Raw genomic sequence first — 15,079 nt, 5'->3', positions numbered from 1 at the left:
ATTTAGATAATCACCAAGGCCCAAGAGAAAACCAAGATCTAGGGCAAAGTTGAATGATAAGGTTCATCTCCTACACAAGGCCACTCCTTCAAAACTGGGCAAGGTGGCTGTTTCGCCAAATACACAGAAACAATCACAGTCAAGCAAAATGAGGAGACAAAAAAATACGTTCCAAACAAAAGAACAAGAAAAATACCCAGAAAAAAGCCTTAATGAAATGGAGAGAAGTAATCTACTTGATGAAGAGTGCAAAGTAATGGTCATAAAGATGCTCACTGAACTCAGGAGAAAAATGGATGAACACAGTGAGAACTTCAACAAAGAGATAGAAAACATAAGAAAGTAACAAACAGAAGTCACAAAACTGAAGAACACAATAGATTAACTGAAAAATACACCAGAGGGGTTCAACAGCAGACTAGATGAAGTAGAAGAACGGATCAGCAACCTGGACGTCAGGGCAGTGGAAATGACCCAAACAGAGCAGTGAAACGAAAAAAAGAACTTAAAAAAGTGAAGATAGCTTAAAAGACCTCTGGGACAACATGAAGCAGAATAACATCTACATTATAGTGGTCCAAGAAGGAGAAGAGAGAGAAAAGAAGTAGAAAATCTATTTGAAGAAATAATGGCTGAAAACTTCCCTAACCTGGGGAAGGAAACAAATATCCAGCTACAGGAAGCACAGAAAGTTCCAAATAAAATGAACCCAAAGAGATCCACACCAAGACAATATAATTAAAATGTCAAAAGTTAAAGATAAAGAATCTTAAAAGTAGAAAGAGAAAAACAACTTGTTGCATACAAGGGAACCCAGATAAGATTATTAGCTGAGTTTTCAGCAGAAACTTTGCATGCCAGAAGGGAGTGGCATCATATTTTTAAAGTGATGAAAGAAAAAAACTTCCAACCAAGAATACTCTACCTAGCAAGGCTATCATTCAGAATTGAAGGAGAGATAGTTTTCCAGACAAGCAAAAATTAAAGGAGCTCATCACCACTAAACCAGCCTTATAAGAAATGTTAAATGGACTTCTTTAAGCTGAAAAGACAAGGCTTGTTACTAACTAGTAACAAGAAAACATATGAAAGTAAAAATCTCACTGGTAAAGGTACATATATAGTGAAGTTAATGGATTAACCAATTATAAAGCTAATACGAAGGCTAAAAGACAAAAGTAGTAAAATTAACTATAACTATAACTGTAACAATTAGGTAAGGGATACACAAAATAAAAAGATGTAAAATATGACATAAAAGATAGAACATGTTGGAGGGGAGTAAAAATGTAGAGTCTTTTGAATGTGTTCAAACTTAAGATGCCATCAACTTACATGGACTGTTACATGTATAGGATGGCAATAAATACATACCTATCAATAATTACTTTAAATGTAAATGGACTAAATTTTCCAATCAAAAGATATAGAGTAGGTACCGGCCCAGTGGTGTAGTGGATAAGTTTGCATGCTCCGCTTTGTCGGCCTGTGGTTCATAGGTTCAGATCCTGGGTGCAGACCTGCACACCACTTGCCGGCCATACTGTGGCGGCATCCCATATATAAGTGGAGGAAGATGGGTACAGATGTTAGCTTGGGGCCAATCTTCTTCAGCAAAAAAGAGGAAGATTGGCAACAGATGTTAGCTCATGGCCAATCTCCCTAACCAAAAAAAAAAAAAAAAAAACTGACAGACAGCGGATGAATGGATAAAAAAAAATAAAGACCCATTTATTGTTGCCTACAAGAGACTCACCTCAGATCTGTTGGCAAAAGATGTTAGTTCATGGCCAATCTCCCTCATCAAAAAAAAAAAAACAGACATAGTGTGGATGAATGGATCAAAAAAAAAATTAAGACCCATCTATTGCTGCCCAAAAGAGACTCACCTCAGGTCTAAGGACACAAACAGACTGAAAGTGAAGGGATGGAAAAATATATTCCATGCAAATGAAAACAAAAATAAAATCTGCATAGCTATCCTTATACCAGACAAAATAGATTTTAAAACAAAGAAGACAAAGAAGAGCATTACATAATGATATGGAGGTCAATCTAACAAGAGAATATAACATTTGTAAATATTTATGTACCCAAAGTAGCAGCACCTAAATGTATAATCCAAATATTGACAGACCTAAAGGGGGAAATTGATAGCAATACAATAATAGGGGATTTTAATACCTCACTTACATCAATGGATGGATTATCCAGACAGAAAATCAATAAGAAATGTTGGCCTTAGACAATACATTAGATCAGATGGACTTAATGGATACATACAAAACATTCCATCCAAAAGCAGCAGAATAAAAATTCTTCTCTAGCGCACATGAAACATTCTCCAAGATAGGTCATACGTTGGGCCACAAAACAAGTCTCAATAAATTTAAGAAGACTGAAATCATATCACGAATCCTTTCTGACCACAATGACATGAAACTAGAAATCAATTACAGGAAGAAAACTTGGACAAATCACAAATACGTGGAGATTAAACAATGTGCTACTCAACAATTGATGGGTCAATGAAGAAATCAAAGGGGAAATCAAAAAATATTTGGAGACAAATGAAAATGGAAATACAACATTCCAAAATATATAGGATGCAGCAAAAGTGGTTTTAAGAGGGAAGGGAGTGCTTGCTTCAGCAGCACATATACGAAAATTGGAATTATACAGAGAAGACTAGCATGGCCCCTGTGCATGTAGAAATAGAAGTATAATGATGTACACCTAAAATTTATACAATGTTGTAAACCAACGTTACTGCAATAAAAATAAAAAAAAAGAGGGAAGGGAAGTTTATTGTAATAGAGGCCTACCTCAAGAAACAAGAAAAATCTCAAATAAACAATCTAACTCTACATCTAAAGGAACTAGAAAAAAGAAGAAATGAAGCCCAAAATTAGAAGGAAGGATAATAAAGATCAGAACAGAAATAAATGAAGCAGAGATTAAAAAGACAGTAGAAAAGATCAATGAAACTAAGAGCTGGTTCTTTGAAAAGTTAAATAATATTGGCAAATGTTTCACTAGACTCACCAAGAAAAAAAGAGAGAGGGCAGCCACTATGGAAAACAGTATGGAGATTCCTCAAAAAATCAAGGATAGAACTACCATATGATCCAGCTATTCCACTGCTGGGTATTTACCCAAAGAACTTGAAAACACCAATTTCTAAAGGTACATGCACCCCTGTGTTCATTGCAGCGTTATTCACAATAGCCAAGACTTGGAAGCGACCAAAGTGCCCATCAAGAGAAGAATGGATAAAGAAGCTGTGGTATATATACACAATGGAATACTACTCAGCCATAAGAAACGATGAAATCCAGCCATTTGTGACAACATAGATGGACATTTAAGGTATTATGCAAAGTGAAATAAGCCAGAGGGAGAAGGTCAAATACCATGTGACTTCCTCCATTAAGTAGTAGATAATAACAACAATAAACAAACACAAAGAGACAGAGATTGGATTGGTGGTGACCAGAGGAGAAGGGGGGAGGGAGGAGGGCGAAACGGATAATTCAGCACATGTGTATGGTGATGGGTTGTAATTAGTATTTGGGTGGTGAACACGATGTAATCTATGCATAAATAGAAGTATAATGATGTACACCTGAAATTTGCACAATGTTATAAACCAATGTTACTACAATAAACAAAAAATTAAAAATAAATAAATAAATAAAACCCGGTTCCCCTAAAAAAAATAAATAAATAAAATCAGAAACGAAAGAGAAGAAGTTACAATCGATACCACAGAAATTCAAAGGATCGTACGAGACTACTATGAACAATTATATGCCAAAAAATTGCACAACCTACAAGAAACGGATAAATTCCTAGAAACTATTCAGTAATCAAAAACATCCCAAACAGACAAACAAAAATCCAGGGACAGATTCACTGATGAATTCTACCAAACATTCAAAGAAGAATTAATACCAATCCTTCTCAAACTCCTCTAAAAGGCTGAAGAAGAGGGAACATTTATTTACAATTTGCAGATGACATGATATAGAAAATCCTAAAGACTCCACTAAAAAACTGTTAGAAGTAATAAATGAATTCAATGAAGTTGCAAGATACAAAATCAATATACAGAAATCTGTTGTGTTTCTATACATTAATAACAAACTATCAGAAAGAGAAATTAAGAAAACAATTCCATTTATAATTACACCAAAAAGAATAAAATACCTAGGAATAAATTTAACCAAGGAGGTATTAGACCTGTACACTGAAAACCACAAGACACTGGTAAAAGAAATTGAAATCACAAACAAATGGAAAGATATTCTGTGCTCATGGATTTGAGAATCAACGTTGTTAAAATGGCCATACTCCCCAAGGCAATCTATAGATTCAGTGCAATCTCTATTAAAATCACAAATGGCATTTTTCATAGAACTAGAACAAATAATTCTAAAATTTGTATGGAACCACAAAAGACCCTGAATAGCCAAAGCAATCTTGAGAAAGATAAACAAAGCTGGAGTTGTCATGCTCCCTGATTTCAAATTATACTACAAAGCTATGGTAATTAAAATAGTATGGTATTGGTATAAAAATATACACATAGGTTAATGGAACAGAATAGAGAGCCCAGAAATAAACTCACATATATATGGTCAATTAATTTGCCTCAAAGGAGCCAAGAATATACAACAGGGAAATACAGTCTCTGCAACAAATGGTGCTGGGAAAACTGGACAGCCACATCCAAAAGAATGAAAGCAGACCACTATCTTACAGCATACAGAAAAATTAACTCAAAATGGGTTAAAGATTTGAATGTAAGACCTAAAACCATAAAATTCCTAGAAGAAAACATAGGTGGTAAGCTCCTTGATATTGATCTTAGCAAAGTTTTTCGGATCTGACCTCAAAGGCAAGGGAAACAAAAGCAGAAATAAACAAATCGGACTATATCAAGCTAAAAATCTTCTGCACAGGAAAAGAAACCATCAATAAAATGAAACGGCAACCTACAGAATGGGAGAAGATATTTGAAAATCATATATCTGATAAGGGGTTAATATCCAAATTATATAAAGATCTCATACAACTCCATGACAGGATCATTGAGGATCTGAATAGACAATTTTCCAAAGAAGACATACAGGTGGCCAATAGGCACATGAAAAGATGTTCAACATCGCTAATTATCAGGGATATGCAAATCAAAACCACAATGAGATATCAACTCACATGTGTAAGAACGGCTATTATCAAAAAGACAAGAAATAACAAGCATTGGAGAGGACGTGGACAAAAAGGAACCCTCGTACAGTGTTGGTGGGAATGTGAATCGATGCAGCCACTATGGAAAACAGTATGGAAATTCCTCAAAAAATTAAAAATAGAACTACATTATAACCCAGCTATTCCACTTCCTGGTACTTATCTGTAGAATATAAAAACACTAATTCAAAAAGATATGTGCACCCCTATGTTCATTGCAGCATTATTTTCAACAGCCAAGCTATGGAAACAACCTAACTGTCCATTGATGGATGGATATAGAAGATGTGGTATATATACGATGGTATACTACTCAGCCATGAAAAAGAAGGAAATTTTGTCATTTGCAACAACATGGATGGACCTTGAGGATATTATGCTATGTGAAATAAGTCAGACAGAGAAAGACAAATACGATATGATTTCACTTATGTATGGAATCTAAAAAGCAAAACAAATGAACAAAACAAAAATAAACTCGTAGATATGGAGAACAGATTGGTGGTTACCAGAGGAGAAGGGAGTTGAGGAGTGGGCAAAATGGGTGAAGGGGTTCAACTGTATGGTGATGAATGATAACTGGACTTATAGTGATTATCACTTTGATGTGTATACAAATATCAAATTATAACATCGTATACCTGAAATTTACACAATGTTATATACCAATTTTACCTCAATTACAAAAAAAGAAAAAGATGTTAACAGGTTATGAGGAAAAGATTTTATCTTTTCCTTTCCCTAATGGTATGATGAGGTGAGGCATTCTTGTAATAAAATAGCATTGTTTATCTAAAAAAAAGTAGAAGCAACCCAAATGTCTATCAACTAATGAATGGATAAATAAAATGTCGTATAACCATACTATGGAATATTTTTCAGCCATAAAAAGTAAGGAAATAATAATACATGCTATAATGTGGTCGAACCTTAAAAACATCATGCTAATTGAAAGAGGACAGACACAAAGGCCGCGCATTGTATGATTCCATTTACAGGAAATTTCCAGAATAAGCAAATTCATAGAGACCAAACTATATTATTCATTGCCAGGGGATAAGTGTAAGGGAGAATGAGGAGTGACTGCTAACAAGTGCAGACATATCTTGGGAGTAACAAATATATTAAATAATTAGATTGTTGTGATGGTTGCACATCTCTGTATATATTAATCAAAATCATTGAATGTACACTTTAAGTGGGTGACTTTTATGTTATGTCAATTATTTTTCACTAAAGCTGTTTAAAAAAATACAACCCTGGCAGCTTTGTATACAATATTGTTTATGAATTAGAAAGGAAAAATAAACTTGATATTTAAAAGAATGAGGTAAGTTCACATAACAATCTAAACTTCCTCTTCATTTGAAAAATTAGAAGTTATCACAGCACAGGATGTGGATTTTTGCTTAGGAAAAAAAAAACAAGCTGAGTAGCTGTGGCTGTCTTTAGACAGAGTCTGCTCTCTCCATTTTGCCAGACTCCCATCCTATCATAATTCACTCATTTATTTGATTTGTCTGGTCCTTCATCTGGACAATGATTAAATGCTAGAGAGTGTGTTAAAATCTCCAAACAACAAAAGGATATCTAAATAAGTAACAATACTACTAGGGTGAGTTGTTACTTACAAAATTTCCTAACACAGTATCTAGCACATTGTAGGAGCTGGAAAAATTCTTGTTGATTATATACCTTGCAAATCTTTCTTGTTGCACCTATCTTTCTAACTGCATAGTAGCTGGCCTGACTTCTGGTGTTAAGTCTAAGTCCAATGATCTCCACTTCTGATATTTGAAAATAAGACTACTAGTAACAATGTTGATAATTTTGAAAACTTGAACAATCCAGGAAATTTCAATATATTTATTTTAGCTAAATTGTTATCAATTAGCAATAAATGTATATTTATTCATTTGGGGAAACCTACTCACCAACATAGATATCGCATTGCTAAAATATTTGCTGAGATGACATCAAAGAAAATTACATTAGCATTCACATGGTGACAACATTCCATCTCCTTTACATTAAGTACAAATGTTATTTATTTAGACAGAGTAGCATTATACACTTTAGTAGAATATAAATTAAAGTGATTTACATTATATTGTGCGCCACTTTTTAAAAATGCAATAAGATGATTTTAATAATTAATTACACAACAGGAACCAATTGCCTGTCACAGGGTGATATGTGGTAGGAATACTAGATGGGAACAAAGTGAAAACTGTGTTACTGTCATAAACATTCACTCAATTCTCTTGTGCTAAACTACACACACACACAATCATGAAAGAAAGGAAGGCATGTAAAAAGACTTTCAATGCAAATATGCAGTTATTGACTTAAAAATCATTAAAATATTCCTTAGATAACAGTAACATCTATATTACCTAGAAAACAGAATTCAAATCTATATCATTATCATCTGAACAATATAATAACAATTAAATATATTACTGAAATTTTACATTGTAAAATTCTATCATACATATTACTAAATGCATATTCCTACATAAAACAAAACTACAAGTAGGATAAATTGACAATGGGTTCTCCCTGAAGTTTCTCTCAAAATAAACCTGGACAACATAAATCTAATAATCTTTCCTGGAGAAAGCTCATTGCTTCTATGGAAGTATATGTGGAAATAAATTTTAAAAAGCAAAAATCACTATGTAATATTTCTTGAAGTTATCTTGTAATATTCCTTTTGCTTCAGCCATGATGAACAAGCTAATAAGTGTCTATCATGACCAAAAGTCACAATCATGTAGAATAAAAACGGTACAATATATAAAACTGAGTGTTCCTTGGAACAGTTTTAGACATTGGAATCCAACGAGTTTATGGAGTAGACAAAATGTGAAACAATGGAGACAAAAGTCAGAAAAGAAGTAGAATATACCAAAGACAATTATGAAGTTGAATTTACTTAATATATTTCTTCAATTTACTTTTGAATGGCCTCAAAATCTGGCAGGAAGGGACCAATTCCTAAACTAGAATTCATGAATGAAAAATGACAATGTAAGGATTTACGTTATTCAAAATAAACAGTTCAAAAAAGAATGGTGTGAAGGATGATCACTTGTTATCCAAAAAACTAATAGTTCAGGTCCAGAGAGAATCCTTGGGTGAAGAGAAAATTAGAGGAACCAAAGTGATATCATTATGAAACAGATTAGAGTATAAACTGTCAAGAGAGGAAGAATATAGGGGTAGTACAGATTGTGAAACTTGCCATAAAAAAAAAATCAAGTAGTGATGAAAAAGGGGGCTTTAGCTGTCTATATATAAGAAAGAATCTCATTCTTCTAAAAGCACAGCACTCAACAAGATTTTTGCCGAAAATTCTATGTCTCAGAAGGCAAATGGATGAGTATCAGACTAGGTTTTTGTTTGTTATGAGGTGAATTAACAGAAAATCATATGAAAGTTAGTATAAAATATAATGAATTGCTTGGTTCAAATGACTATGTAGTGAGGTAGGATAGTCATCAGACATGGTACAAGCAGGAATCTGACTCTGTTTCTCGTTATTCTCTTGGGTAGCAAGCTGGAAGTGGGATGGCTATTGTACTTCCAGACCTCAGGTATGCACATGGCAATATCCAAAGGAAAAGAGCTCTCTCTTGTACTGGTTTTCTCTTACGTGGAAGAAAACTTTCCTAGGATTGCCCTTCTGCAAACCACTCCACCTCGCGAAAAAGAAACCTCCCCTTAAAATTTGGTCACATACAAATTCCCTATAACCGAGGACATTCTATGTGCTGATTGACATATGCCTGATTTCTAAAATCTTAACTGGCAAAGAAATGGGATTGCTTTATACTGATTAAGCCCACTTCTGTAGTTGTGAATGGGATCAGCCTCCTCTGAGGGGCTAGAGCTACAATCTGGAGGAGGGATGGATATATAAATGAATATCAGAATATGTTAGGGAGGATGTAATAAAGAGTCTGACTTCATTTTTGATGGTTACTGACAAGATTTAAGCTACACCTCTCTTTCTTCCCCTCTTGTACTACAACTGGGCAAGCAGATAAAGAAGCCTATGTGCTACCTCCTTTGGCATCAGCAGGAAGTTCAAACCTCTCAAGCCCAGCCCACTTGTGAGAATTCTTACCCCAGCCCCCCTTCTAACCATAATAAAAGCAAAAGCCAGTTGCCTCTCCTAGCTCTCTCAAACTATTTTCTGACCGATTGGGAGCTACCCAGCTCACCCCAGAAAGCTTCATCATGTCACTAATTAATTCTCTTCATATTTTCTTGGTGCTTATTGGCATTATCAGTCTTGACATTGGAAAGAATGTTGGGTGGGGATTCATCCCTCCACTGCAAGGTAATTACAACAAAGGGGGTGGTGGATGTTGGATGAACAATCAGTCCTGTGCTCTAATACACAACATAAAGAAGGGAATCACAACTCTTCATTCTGACCAGAAAATGACAATGATTTGAATGATATAGGAGACTTCTTCATTCTAAGCATTTGTAATAGTGAGGAAACGGAAAGCTGATATGGTCAACATCTATGAAAAACATTTGGAAAGAAAATTTCAAAAAGCTAGTGCATCAAGAAAGAAAAGAGGATCTAATAATTTAATTACAACTATACGATTAAAATAATCCCCATAAGAAATGCAACGTTAAAGTTAGGTATCATGTTCTATCTACCAGAGAGGCAAATACAAGTTTTGATAAAAGACTGTGTTGATAATAATCTGGGGAACTAGCAATTCTGTTATACAATGGATAGGAATGTAAAGTCATACAATATTTTAAAACGTAAATTTGGTAATAACAAACTTCTAAATGCGCATGCCCAAAATTTAACAAGGAAAACTTTTAAATAAAAAAAAATGCTGTAAAGGAAAATACTCCTCTGTGTGTTTCCTTTGCTCTCACACTATGCTACTACACTTCACTTCTGACATCAAATGTGTGAGTTTTCCACACATTTAGCAATTTTGCAACACCAGCTGGGTATTCTACCATTGAACTCAATTCTGACACTATCCACCCAGAGATAGCGTCACATCCCGCAGGTTAAGGGCTTAGTTCCACAAGACTTCCCCCTGCCCACTTCAGATGTTATTACAAGTCCAGATTGTCACCTGTGCTTCTGATCCATGGACTATAAATCAGAGATTCCCACAACCCCTTCCTTGGGTTTAATTAATTTGCTAGAGTGGCTCACAGAACCCAGGAAAACAGTTTACTTACTAGATTACCAGTTTATTACAAAAGATTATAACTCAGGAACAGCCATATGCAAGAGATGCATAGGGCAAGGTATGGGGAAAGGATACGGAGCTTCCATGCCCTCTCCAGATGGCCACTTTCCCCCAAATCTCCACAGGTTCACTAACCTGGAAGCTCTCCAAACCCCATATTATTGGGAATTTTATGGAGGCTTCATCACGTAGGCATGATGGATTATTAACTTCATTTCCATCCTCTGTCTTCTCTCTGGAGAATGGGGGGTAGGGCTGAAAATTCCAAGTTTTGAATTATGCCTTGATCTTTCTGATGAACAGCCCCTATCCAGGAGACCACCAAGACTAACCTCATTAGAACAAAAGGTGCTCCTATCACCCAGGAAATTCCAAGGGATTTAGTACCCTGTGTTAGGAACCAGAATCAAAGACCAAATATTAGAACAAAAGATATTCTCTAGTACTCTTAATTGGGAAGTTACAAGAGTTCTAGGAGCTCTGTACCAGGAACCAGGGACAGAGACCAATATATATTTTACTATTATTTCAAAAATGCATATACTTTTTGAATCAGCACTGTAGTTTCTAGCTATATTAACATAAGTGTTCACTATTACATGCTCTTAACAATATTGGATGCAATAATGGAAAACTGGGAACATTCTAATTGTCCATCAATAGGAACCTAGTTAAATAATTTATGGTATAGCCATCAAAAGGAATACACGTATTGGGCAGATGATAAAAAGAAAAAGGGGAATCTATATGTAATACTATGGAAATGTAATCTCATGTTTTAAGTAGAAGGGAAAAGTTGCAGATAAATGTTTACAGCACGATACATTTATATTTTCAACAAACTATTAAAATTAGTTAACTCTGGGCAGTGGGATTGTCAGAGCTGGGGTTAGAAGAAAGTTCTCAAATGTGTTGTTTTATAGAGATCTGTAATGTTGTAATTGCAGACAGCCCTTTATACGGTTCTATATTTATTGAATTTTAAAGTAGTTCATATTTTGAGTTTAAAAATTCAAAAGTATGGCCATTGATGATAGTGAAGAAGAAACAAGAGAGGTATGTAAAGAGAAGAATCTGTAAAAGGAATGAAGAATGGAAACACACTCCAGGATGGATTCCATACAGTAATAACTCTGCAAAAGTAGAAGCTCCATATCGGCTGCATGCAACCTCCCCCACCCCCAGAGATAACTCCATAAAATCAGAAAATATCTTTATTCTGTCTAAAAATCATCATTTATATAGATACCTTCATTGGATCATCATCTCCACGCACTAAAACTCCTTACTTTCTGGAGCCACTTCAAAAGACTTTCTGAATACTGTATTGAAAAAAGGGAAATGAAGCTCTAATGAGCTGGAGATACTGGATGGTCAACCTCTAGGAATTCATAAAGGAACTCGGGTTTAACACATTAAAGCAATATTGATTGAGTGCAGCATCAAGGGAAGTTAGACTGAAGGTATAGCACTGCCAAATGCAGCAAAATGTAGTTAAATTGTATGCATACAGGTTCCAAAATTAAGAACTTTATTGTCGGAAGTTGCAGTCAGGTAGACTTTAAATCAATTTAAAGAGGAATTTTCTAAGAATCTTTTAACTGGCTGACTTGCCTCTGGCATCGACTCACTGTCATTCACCTGCAAGGCATCCACAATTATACTTCTGAGACACACATTCAGTCATGTCATTCTGCTTGAGGTAAAGAAAGAGCTATAATATTACTAATTATTGATATTAAAATAGAACTAGTAAGGAACTCAGAGTGGAGAAAACTTCACACTTCATTCTCTGCCCCAGTAGCAGACTCTTTTCTTAAGGTAGAATGGATTTAAATGTCATTACTACTACATGATTGCTTTTCTTTGTTCATTTTGTACCATAATTAGAATACCTACTAGAGAGAAGTCAAGATGGCGGCATAAGCAGGCTCTGAACTAACCTCCTCCCATGGACACAGCCAATTTACATCTACTTGTGGTAAAATTACCCTTGAGACAGAACCGAAAACTGGATAAGAGGAACTCCTGCAACAACGGACAATCCTAATTGAGGTGGAAGAGGCAGAAACCCCCTTCTGGAGAGAAAAAGGCCGTCATCACAAGACGTAGCACTTCACGGCTGCCCGGGAGCAGGCCAAATGTACGCAGCCTCCCTGGAGGAGCGGGGCACTGAGCTGGGGAATGCCCCCACTGTGGGCATTTTGTGGACCCAGCCCAATTGAGACCAGTGGCATAATATCTGACTTTGCCTGCTACTAAATCATTGGGGAGTACCCCCAGAAAAACTGGCTCACAAAGAAATTAAAACCGACTCTTAAAGGGCCCACATGCAAACTCACCCGTTTCAGAAAGCAACCTAAGATCACGAGAGAGAAAGGTGCACAGTGCTTTGGTGAAAACAGACTCACCTCATAGGCTCTGAGTGCATTACAGTGAGAGGTGAGACCTCTCCAGGGACTGGGACATTGGCGGTGGCCATTGTTGTGGCCTGGTGTGGGCATGCTGACACAGACGCCATTGGAGTTCTCCCTGAGGCCTGCTAGCCCAGGTCTGCCCCACTCACTAGAGCACCGATTTAATCCAGCTCAGCCAGGGCAGGCAGCCCACCCTAGGGACTGGCCCCACCCAACAACAAGCCCTCAGGCAACTTGTGGGCCTGCATAGATTGGTGACTGGATTCTCTGCAGCCTGGCAACTGAGCCCACTTCAGTGGGGCAGGGCATGCACAAGGAGAGGGTGGAGAGTGTGGGGCGGTGATGGAGTGTGTGGGGTTCCCTCCGTGGAGAGACTGGATCCACTTCAGGAGGTCAGGGCATGCACATGAAGCAGGACTCTGTTGACTGTGTGTGTGGACCTGTGGTCAGCAGGGCTTGTCAGCTGCAGAAGACTTGTGCTTCTCAAAGATGCACATAGGGGGCTTGCCACACCATCCAAAGCCTGAAACAATTGGGTGCTCCTGTGCCTGAGGCCAGCCCCACACAGCTGCAATCCTCAGAGAGCTGACAAGAGACCTAAAGGCTGGAGGCTTATAGCAATTGTAAGCCACTGAGCCTAACAACTTGCCACGCTGGGGGCCTACTCATGTAAAAGAAATACTGACACACAAATGTGGTATTAGAACATGCAGCCAACTGTGCTGGGGCTCCCCATACCTGATAAATAGAATGAAGAGCCCACAACAACTACAAGCAGCTGAGCATTACAACAGCTGGCCACGAGAATAAGTCAGCCTCCCTGGGGGCCTACAGGGAGAGCAAACACGCCACAACAGAAGGACACATATAGCCCACATAGGGGTCACCCCTGGAACATTGAGAACTGAGGGAAGCACACTGCAGGCCTCCTAAGGCATCACTTATATAAGGTCACCTATCCAAGGGCAGGAGACGTAGCTAACCTACCAAATACATAGACACAAGCACAGGGAAAGAGGCAAAATGAGGAGGCAAAGGAATATATTCCAAGTAAGGGAACAGGACAAAACCCCAGAAAAGGAACTAAGTGAAACAGAAATGAGCAACCTAACTGACAGAGAGTTCAAACAAAGAGTGTTAAGGATACTCACTGATCTGGGGAGAAGAATAGATGAACTCAGTGAGAATGTCAACAAAGATATGGAAGATATAAAAAAGAACCAACTAGAAATGAAGAATACAATACTAGAAATGAAAAATTCACTAGAGGGACTCAAAAGCAAAGTAGAGGATACATAAGAACGGATCTGTGAGCTGGATGAAAGACTAGAAGAATTCACCCAAGCTAAACAGGTAAAAGAGAAAAGAATTAAAAAGAGTGAGGACAGTCTAAGAGAACTCTGGGACAACATCAAGCATACTAACATTTGTGTTATAGGTATCCCGGAAAGAGAAGAGCAAGACAAAGGAGCAGAGAATCTATTACAAGAAATAAAAGATGAAAACTTCCCTAACCTAAGAAAGGAAACAGACATCCAGGTACAGGAAGCACAGAGAGCCCAAAACAAGATAAATCCAAAGATGCCCCCACCAAGACACATCATAATCAAAATGCCCAGAATTAAAGATAAAGAGAGAATCCTAAAAGCTGCAAGAGAAAGTCAAGTTACATACAAAGGAAACCCCATAAGGCTATCAGTTGACTTCTCAGCAGAAACCTTACAGGCTAGAAGAGAGTGGCATGATATATTTAAAGTGCTAAAAGAAAAAACTTACAGCCAAGAATACTCTACCCAGCAAGGGTATCATTTAAAATGAAGGATAGACCAAAAATTTCCCAGACAAACAAAAATTAAAGGAGTTTGTCAGCAAGAAACCAGTGCTACAAGAAATGTTAAAGGGACTGATTTAAGGGGAGAAAAGAAGACCACAAATAGGAAAAATTATCTACTTCCATGATAAGAGGGTAATGGATACAAATGCACAAAAAAGAGGTTAGATATGATATCAAAAACATAAAATGAGGGAGGAGGGGATTTAAAGTGTAGAGCTTTAAGAGAGAGGTGAAACTAAAGAGACCATCAATTCTGTATAGAAGGAGAAAAGGAATAGAGAAGGACTACTAACACACTGAGGAAAAAAAAGTCAAAAAATGGCTGTAAGTAC

At 36.8% G+C, this 15,079-nt stretch overlaps 1 non-coding gene across 1 annotated transcript; it reads left to right on the top strand.

The window, feature by feature from the left end:
- The first annotated feature begins 2,638 nt into the window (after positions 1–2,638).
- Positions 2,639–2,745, top strand: LOC131401526 (U6 spliceosomal RNA). Its single transcript, XR_009217724.1, has one exon. It is a non-coding gene; the product is annotated as a U6 spliceosomal RNA (small nuclear RNA).
- The last annotated feature ends 12,334 nt before the right edge of the window (positions 2,746–15,079 follow it).

The sequence above is a fragment of the Diceros bicornis genome, chromosome X (assembly GCF_020826845.1).
Source record: "Diceros bicornis minor isolate mBicDic1 chromosome X, mDicBic1.mat.cur, whole genome shotgun sequence".
Lineage (NCBI taxonomy): Eukaryota > Metazoa > Chordata > Mammalia > Perissodactyla > Rhinocerotidae > Diceros > Diceros bicornis.
This window is presented reverse-complemented; position numbering and strand designations above follow the sequence as displayed.